Source organism: Taudactylus pleione, unplaced genomic scaffold, assembly GCF_031769625.1.
Source record: "Taudactylus pleione unplaced genomic scaffold, aTauple2 ptg000276l, whole genome shotgun sequence".
NCBI lineage: Eukaryota > Metazoa > Chordata > Amphibia > Anura > Myobatrachidae > Taudactylus > Taudactylus pleione.
In genome coordinates, this window is record NW_028284678.1 from 5,977,161 (window position 1) to 5,987,002 (window position 9,842).

The following is a 9,842-nucleotide window of genomic DNA, read 5'->3' on the forward strand; positions in this document are numbered from 1 at the left end:
AATGTTGGGAGGTATGCTACAGTAACAGTATCTTATATTGCCAGAGAACAGATCTTTATCCTGAGCCCTTCCTTCTTCCACCCTAAGTTACATTGCTAATTTATGTATTGTTATTATATAATGTTCCCCTCAATTTATTATTTCCACATCAGAAACTGCAGTAGGAAAATATAATTTATGGCGCTTACAGCGGCACAGAGATCACATATTTATTATGCAGCCCTGCGGGGCTGCGATATATAGGCAAGAAATCGGGGAGATTTGGTGTGCGGGCGTTCCAACGCCACTGCAAGTGCACATCACATGCAGCAACCGCAATTGAATCTACCAATTTTAGCTTTAAGCTGGGTACACACAAGACGATTTCTCGGACGAGATGGCGAATTGGACTGACATCTATGCGCACTCCGACATGGGGGTCATTCCGTCGGTCATGCATGCACAGCAGATGGAGCGAACCAGCTGCCGACGCCAGGAAGGAGAATGGAGCAGGTGAACGATATAGCGGGCGGTCATTCACCAGATTGTGCAGTGTATACCGCCCACCCGATATATACCCTCCAACTATACCGATTTAGCCGGTACAGTACCATTTTAATGAACTGTACTGGCAAAAAGGGGCTGCACTGTTATGTACCGGGTGAGTACAATCTCCCTATTCTATAGCAGCGCTGCGGGGACACAGACTCCCGCAGCGCTGGTGAGTGACACGTGGCTCCGTCCTCTGTGGTTCTGGCACTGACGCTGGTGTATACAGTATGAAGTTTTAAGCCAGCAAGTGTAGATTCTCGGAGAGTGGATGAACCTGCCCGTGCGCAGCCAGTGTACAGAAGGAACATAAGGAAGAGTCCAACTACGCGCCAGCAGCACTAGCAGGTAAGAGAAAGCGCAGCTTGTTCGTAGGCAGGTTTAGAAACAAAGTAACTTTTCATGTGACTGTTGCAATTGAAATGAATCATGTTCAGTAGCCAGAGCCAGAGGAGATGTAGGAAAAAAAAAAAAAGTGAGAAATCAGGATCATCTCATTACAACAGAAACGCCTGCAGACTCAGGGGGCATATCCATTACGCGACCTGAAAAACTGAACGTCTAACGTTCAGTCCTTCAGGTCGCCGGGTGCGGTGCCCTCACTGAACGGCGTTCACTGAACGTCATTCAGTGCAGGAGACCGACCTCCCTATCTGCTAACATGTGGAACCTGACGAACCTGCTCTTATCTATCTTACACTTCGCCTTCTCTCATTAGAGTGATGCCCTGGGGTGGCTCAGCTGGGCCTGTTTGGGGGTGTCCTGTGCTCTGGATTTCAACCCCAGAAGGTTAGGGACCTAACCCTCAGAAGTTACCTGGGCGTGGTGGGTAGGCCCATAACCATGGCCATGATTATGCTAAAACCTCTATGTATTGCAAAATTCTATTGCATAATGTATTATATATAATTAGTAATGTTGGAGTTGTGCACTTGTACATGCACGCACATTGCTGGTCCTTTCCCCTTTACTCTGCATGAAAGACAAAGGGATTTTACCAGTTACAGCTTAGAAAATAAATAAGGCTAGGAGTACAGCAGGAGTTTGGGTATGTAAATAATGTGTATGTTTCACTAGTATGCAGAGTCTTGTGTAGTCTCTGCATGCACTAATTAGAATTCTGTCTGCAGAGGATCACTGTGTGAAAGGCTACAACATAATGGGAGGAAGGATGGATTGTGTATAAGAGAATTTTATTTCTATCTTGTAAGTTTTGCATTCTGTGTGTCAATGAAATTTTTGAATACTAAGGGCCTGATTCAGAAATGGACGGAATTGCAGTGCCACATACAAGCGGCTGTGCAATGACGTCCACCTCGAATGCTAATGCAGAAGGAGGTGTCTGTAGGAATCTTTCACACCTTGCTGCATCTGCGATCCCAGCACTGCAACCATCAGTCGCGGGCCAGGCTGTGGTAGCTAAAACTTACAGCAGCCTGACCTAGTCCTGGCGGCTTGCAAGGCCAGGAAGTCTGCGTTCATAGGTGCAGACCCTGGCCTCAGCACTCCCAGAAAAGGAGGGTGGCTTGGAAAAACTCCATGCGATATCACAAAAGACCCATTCTGCACATGCGCAGAATAGGCCCTGTGCACGCGCAGAGTAGAAAACATTGGAGATGTGCGCTAACCATCGGGTTAGTGTACATCTCTGAATCAGGGCCGGTTCTAGACAAAGTGGAGCTCAGGGCAAAAATTGCCTTTGGTGACCCCTCATCCATACAAAAAATGTAACATATCTCAGTTTAAGCATATCGATGTGTGTGTAGGGCATGGCGTTGGTCACTCATGTCAGACCTCTGACCTTTCCCTTTATTTTAACTAGATTGCATACCTTTTTCTGTATTCTCGGGGTCTTAAGATAATAGTGTACTTGGGATTAATATTTTACTGACCCTCTATTCCCTACACTACATCACTGACCCCTCTGTACCCTACACTACATCACTGACCCCTCTATACCCTTACACTACATCACTGACCCCTCTGTACCCTACACTACATCACTGACCCCTCTGTACCCTACACTACATCACTGACCCCTCTGCACCCTACACTACATCACTGACCCCTCTATACCCTACACTACAGATCACAGACTCCTCTGTACCCTATACTACATCACTGACCCCTCTGTACCCTACACTACATCACTGACCCCTCTATACCCCACACTACATCACTGACCCCTCTGTACCCTACACTACATCACTGACCCCTCTACACCCCACACTACATCACTGACCCCTCTGTATCCTACACTACATCACTGACCCCTCTGTACCCTACATTACATTACTGACCCCTCTGTACTCTACACTACAGATTACAGACTCCTATGTACCCCACACTACAGATCACAGACTCCTCTGTACCCTACACTACATCACTGACCCCTCTGTACCCTACACTACATCACTGACCCCTCTGTACCCTACATTACATTACTAACCCCTCTGTACCCTACACTACATCACTGACCCCTCTGTACCCTACACTACATCACTGACCCCTCTATACCCTTACACTACATCACTGACCCCTCTGTACCCTACACTACAGATCACAGACTCCTCTGTACCCTACACTACGTCACTGTCCCCTCTGTACCCTACATTACATTACTGACCCCTCTGTACCCTAAACTACTTCACTGGCCCCCTCTGTACTCTACACACTACATCACTGACCCTCTGCACCCTACACTACATCACTGACCCCTCTGTACCCTACACTACAGATCACAGACCCCTCTGTACAGTACACTACATCACTGACCCCTCTGTACCCTACATTATATTACTGACCCCTCTGTACCCTACACTACAGATCACAGACTCCTCTCTACCCTACACTACATCACTGACCCCTCTGTACTAGGGGTGAGCGGGTTCGGATTTCTGAAATCCGAACCCCCCCAAGCCCCCCCGATCCGAGGCCGATCCGAGTCAGACTCGACTTTTCCCGCCTGACTCGGATCTGAAATCGAGGCAAAAAGTCATCATCCCGCCTTCCGGGTCTCGCGGGTTTTGGATCCAATATAAGGTACCCGCGTCGGCGCCATTTTCTCACTCGGCTGTGGACAGTGAAGAGGGAGGGTGGGAGTTAGGGCTGGCTGGGCTGTGTAGTGTAGTGTAGTGTAGTGCAGAGTAGTGTTGTGCTGTGCTGTGCTGTGCTGTGCTGTGCTGTGCTGCTGTTTTCCATAGGGACTGTGTCCACTACTTCAAAGTCCATAGGGGCTGGCTGTGTTGTGATGTGCTGCTGTTGTTAATAGGGGCTGTGTCCACTACTTCAAAGTCCATAGGGGCTGGCTGGTCTGTGTTGTGCAGTCAGTTGTCCATAGGGGCTGTGTCCACTCCAAAGTCCTGTGCAGTGTCCCAGTCCTAAAGGGGTGCTGTAGTGTTGTCCAGGGGATGCTCTGTCCGTCAGGGGTGCTCCCCAAAATTGCTAAAAAAAATAATATTTTTTCTGTGTTTGTGAATTGTGTGCGCAGTAGCCGCACGTGCATCAACAAAGTAGTGTCAAGCGTGCGCCTGTGTCATAAGTAAAGGGCCGGCTGGCTTGACCGTTAAAGGGTGCTGTAACCCCCAAAGTACACTCCAAACCAAATAAAAAAATATTTTCTGTGTTTGTGAATTGTGTGCGCAGTAGCCGCACGTGCATCAACAAAGTAGTGCCAAGCGTGCGCCTGTGTCATAAGTAAAGGGCCGGCTGGCTTGACAGTTAAAGGGTGCTGTAACCCCCAAAGTACACTCCAGTCCAAACCAAATAAAAAAATATTTTCTGTTTGTGAATTGTGTGCGCAGTAGCCGCACGTGCATCAACAAAGTAGTGCCAAGCGTGCGCCTGTGTCATAAGTAAAGGGCCGGCTGGCTTGACCGTTAAAGGGTGCTGTAACCCCCAAAGTACACTCCAGTCCAAACCAAATAAAAAAATATTTTCTGTGTTTGTGAATTGTGTGCGCAGTAGCCGCACGTGCATCAACAAAGTAGTGCCAAGCGTGCGCCTGTGTCATAAGTAAAGGGCCGGCTAGCTTGACCGTTAAAGGGTGCTGTAACCCCCAAAGTACACTCCAAACCAAATAAAAAAATATTTTCTGTGTTTGTGAATTGTGTGCGCAGTAGCCGCATGTGCATCAACAAAGTAGTGCCAAGCGTGCGCCTGTGTCATAAGTAAAGGGCCGCCTGGCTTGACCGTTAAAGGGTGCTGTAACCCCCAAAGTACACTCCAAACCAAATAAAAAAATATTTTCTGTGTTTGTGAATTGTGTGCGCAGTAGCCGCACGTGCATCAACAAAGTAGTGCCAAGCGTGCGCCTGTGTCATAAGTAAAGGGCCGGCTGGCTTGACCGTTAAAGGGTGCTGTAACCCCCAAAGTACACTCCAAACCAAATTAAAAAAAAATTTCTGCGTTTGTGAATTGTGTGCGCAGTAGCCACACGTGCATCAACAAAGGAGCAGCGCCAAGCGTGCGCCTGTGTCCCATAAGTAAAGAGGCGGCTGGCTCATTTCTTAAAGGGTGGTGTAACCCACAAAGTGCACTACTCTCCAGCAAAAATAAAAAAATATTTTCTGTGTTTGTGTGCGCCTTAGCCGCACGTATATATCAAATCGATATAACATAAATGGAGGACCAAACTTTCTCTGATAAAAATAAAATAGAGAAAGATCAAGAACCACTTCCTCCTAGTGCTGAAGCTGCTGCCACTAGTCATGACATAGACGATAACATACCATCAACGTCGTCTGCCAAGGCCGATGCCCAATGTCATAGTAGAGGGCACATACAATCCCAAATGGCAAAGTTCAGGAAAATGACCTTGAAAAAAACATTTAAATCATCTGAAGAGAAACGTAAACTTGCCAATATGCCATTTTGGCAAGGAATGGCTAAGGTCTTTCCCTATGTTCATGACTAGTGGTTCAGCTTCACATGACGATGGAAGCCCTCCTCCCACAAAAAAAATCAAAAGAGTTAAGCTGGCAAAAGCACAGCGAAGAACTGTGCGTTCTAAGAAGATATCACAAATCCCCAAGGAGAGTCCAAGTGTGGTGGTGGTTGCGATGCCTGACCTTCCCAGCACTGGACGGGAAGAGGTGGCTCTTTCCACCATTTGCACGCCCCCTGCAAGTGCTGAAAGGAGCACCCACAGTCCACTTGCTGATATGCAAATTGAAGATGTCACTGTTGAAGTACAACAGAATGAGGATACTGGTGTAGCTGGCGCTGAGGAGGAAGTTGGCGAGGAGGATTCTGATGGTGATGTGGTTTGTTTAAATCAGGCTCCGGGGGAGACAGTTGTTGTCCGTGGGATGAAAAAGCCCATCACGGTCATGCCTGGGCAGAAGACCAAACATTCCACCTCTTTGGTCTGGCAATATTTCTATCCAAATCCGGACAACAACTGTCTTGCCATATGTACCATATGTAAAGGTGAAATAAGTACGGGTAGGGACGTTAACCACCTAGGAACATCCTCCCTTATACGTCACCTGCAGCGCATTCATAAAAAGTTACTGTCAAGTTCAGAAACTTTGGGTAAGACTGTAAGCAGTCCAGGGACACCTAAATCCCTTTTTCCTGTTTTATTCAAGGAATCGGTGGATGAGGAGGATGAGGATGACATCTTGCCTCCGTAGAGCCAGTTTGTGCAGGGACACATTAATTGCCAGCTTGTTTTGTGGTGCCCAAACGAACCAATCATTTCAGCCACAGTCATGTGGCAGACCCTGGCGCTGAAATGATTGGTTTGTTAAAGTGTGCATGTCCTATTTATACAACATAAGGGTGGGTGGGAGGACCCAAGGACAATTCCATCTTGTACCTCTTTTTTTTTCTTTGCAGTATGTACTGTTTGGGGCCTAGTTTTTCAAACTGCCATCCTCTCTGCCACTGCAGTGTCACTCCTAGATGGGCCATGTGTTTGTGCCGCCCACTCGTGTCGCTTAGCATAGTCATCCAGCTACCTCGGTGCAACCTTTTGGCCATAAAAACACTATTGTGAGGTGTGAGGTGTTCAGAATAGACTGGAAATGAGTGGAAATGAAGGTTATTGAGGTTAATAATTGAATAGGAGCATAAAAACCCACAAATTCTGTGATTTTAGCTGTTTTTATGCTTTTTTAAAAAAAAAATACAGATCCAAAACACAAAACCCAGAACCCAAAACATGGAAGGGTGGTTTTGGCAAAACCAATTCCAGATCCAAAACACGAAGAAAGATCCAGATCCAAAACCAAAACACAAAACACGAAAAGTGGCCGGTGCACAACCCTACTCTGTACCCTATACTACATCACGGACCCCTCTGTACCCTACACTACATCACTGACCCCTCTATACCCTTACACTACATCACTGACCCCTCTGTACCCTACACTACAGATCACAGACTCCTCTGTACCCTACACTACGTCACTGTCCCCTCTGTACCCTACATTACATCACTGACCCCTCTGTACCCTACACTACATCACTGACCCCTCATACCCTACACTACATCACTAACCCCTCTGTACCCTAAACTACATCACTGACCCCCTCTGTACTCTACACACTACATCACTGACCCTCTGCACCCTACACTACATCACTGACCCCTCTGTACCCTACACTACAGATCACAGACTCCTCTGTAACCTACACTACGTCACTGTCCCCTCTGTACCCTACATTACATCACTGACCCCTCTGTACCCTACAATACATCACTGACCCCTCGTACCCTACACTACATCACTAACCCCTCTGTACCCTAAACTACATCACTGACCCCTCTGTACCCTACACTACAGATCACAGACTCCTCTGTACCCTACACTACATCACTGACCCCTCTGTACCCTACATTACATTACTGACCCCTCTGTACCCTACACTACATCACTGACCCCTCTGTACCCTACACTACATCACTGACCCCTCTGTACCCTACATTACATTACTGACCCCTCTGTACTCTACATTACAGATCACAGACTCCTCTGTACCCTACACTACATCACTGACCCCTCTGTACCCTACACTACATCACTGACCCCCTCTGTACCCTACACACTACATCACTGACCCTCTGTACCCTACATTACATCACTGATCCCTCTGTACCCTACACTACAGATCACAGACCCCTCTGTACCCTACACTACATCACTGACCCCTCTGTACCCTACACTACATCACTGACCCCTCTGTACCCTACACTACAGATCACAGACTCCTCTATACCCTACACTACAGATCACAGACCCCTCTGTAACCTACACTACATCACTGACCCCTCAGTACCCTACACTACAAATCACAGACTCCTCTATACCCTACACTACAGATCACAGACCCCTCTATACCCTACACTACATCACTGACCCCTCAGTACCCTACACTACAGATCACAGACTCCTCTGTTCCCTACACTACATCACTGACCCCTCTGTACCCTACACTACAGACCACAGACTCCTCTATACCCTACACTACAGATCACAGACCCCTCTATACCCTACACTACATCACTGACCCCTCAGTACCCTACACTACAGATCACAGACCCCTCTGTACCATACACTACATCACTGACCCCTCTGTACCCTACATTACATTACTGACCCCTCTGTACCCTACACTACAGATCACAGACTCCTCTGTACCCTACACTACATCACTGACCCCTCTGTACCCTATACTACATCACTGACCCCTCTGTACCCTACACTACATCACTGACCCCCTCTGTACTCTACACTACAGAGCACAGACTCCTCTATACCCTACACTACAGATCACAGACCCCTCTATACCCTACACTACATCACTGACCCCTCAGTACCCTACACTACAGATCACAGACCCCTCTGTACCGTACACTACATCACTGACCCCTCTGTGCCCTACATTACATTACTGACCCCTCTGTACCCTACACTACAGATCACAGACTCCTCTGTACCCTACTCTACATCTCTGACCCCTCTCTACCCTATCACTGACCCCTCTGTACCCTACACAACATCACTGACCCCCTCTGTACTCTACACTACATCACTGACCCCCTCTGTACTCTACACACTACATCACTGACCCTCTGTACCCTACATTACATCACTGACCCCTCTGTACCCTACACTACATCACTGTCCCCTCTGTACCCTACATTACATCACTGACCCCTCTGTACCCTACACTACATCACTGACTCCTCGTACCCTACACTACATCACTAACCCCTCTGTACCCTAAACTACATCACTGACCCCCTCTGTACTCTACACACTACATCACTGACCCTCTGCACCCTACACTACATCACTGACCCCTCAGTACCCTACACTACAGTTCACAGACCCCTCTGTACCGTACACTACATCACTGACCCCTCTGTACCCTACATTACATTACTGACCCCTCTGTACCCTACACTACAGATCACAGACTCCTCTGTACCCTACACTCCATCGCTGACCCCTCTGTACCCTATACTACATCACTGACCCCTCTGTACCCTACACTACATCACTGACCCCCTCTGTACTCTACACTACAGAGCACAGACTCCTCTATACTCTACACTACAGATCACAGACCCCTCTATACCCTACACTACATCACTGACCCCTCAGTACCCTAGACTACAGATCACAGACCCCTCTGTACCGTACACTACATCACTGACCCCTCTGTGCCCTACATTACATTACTGACCCCTCTGTACCCTACACTACAGATCACAGACTCCTCTGTACCCTACACTACATCTCTGACCCCTCTGTACCCTATCACTGACCCCTCTGTACCCTACACTACATCACTGACCCCCTCTGTACTCTACACTACATCACTGACCCCCTCTGTACTCTACACACTACATCACTGACCCTCTGCACCCTACACTACATCACTGACCCCTCAGTACCCTACACTACGTCACTATCCCCTCTGTACCCTACATTACATCACTGACCCCTCTGTACCCTACATTACATCACTGACCCCTCGTACCCTACACTACATCACTAACCCCTCTGTACCCTAAACTACATCACTGACCCCCTCTGTACTCTACACACTACATCACTGACCCTCTGCACCCTACACTACATCACTGACCCCTCAGTACCCTACACTACAGTTCACAGACCCCTCTGTACCGTACACTACATCACTGACCCCTCTGTACCCTACATTACATTACTGACCCCTCTGTACCCTACACTACAGATCAGACTCCTCTGTACCCTACACTACATCGCTGACCCCTCTGTACCCTACACTACATCACTGACCCCTCTGTACCCTACACTACATCACTGACCCCCTCT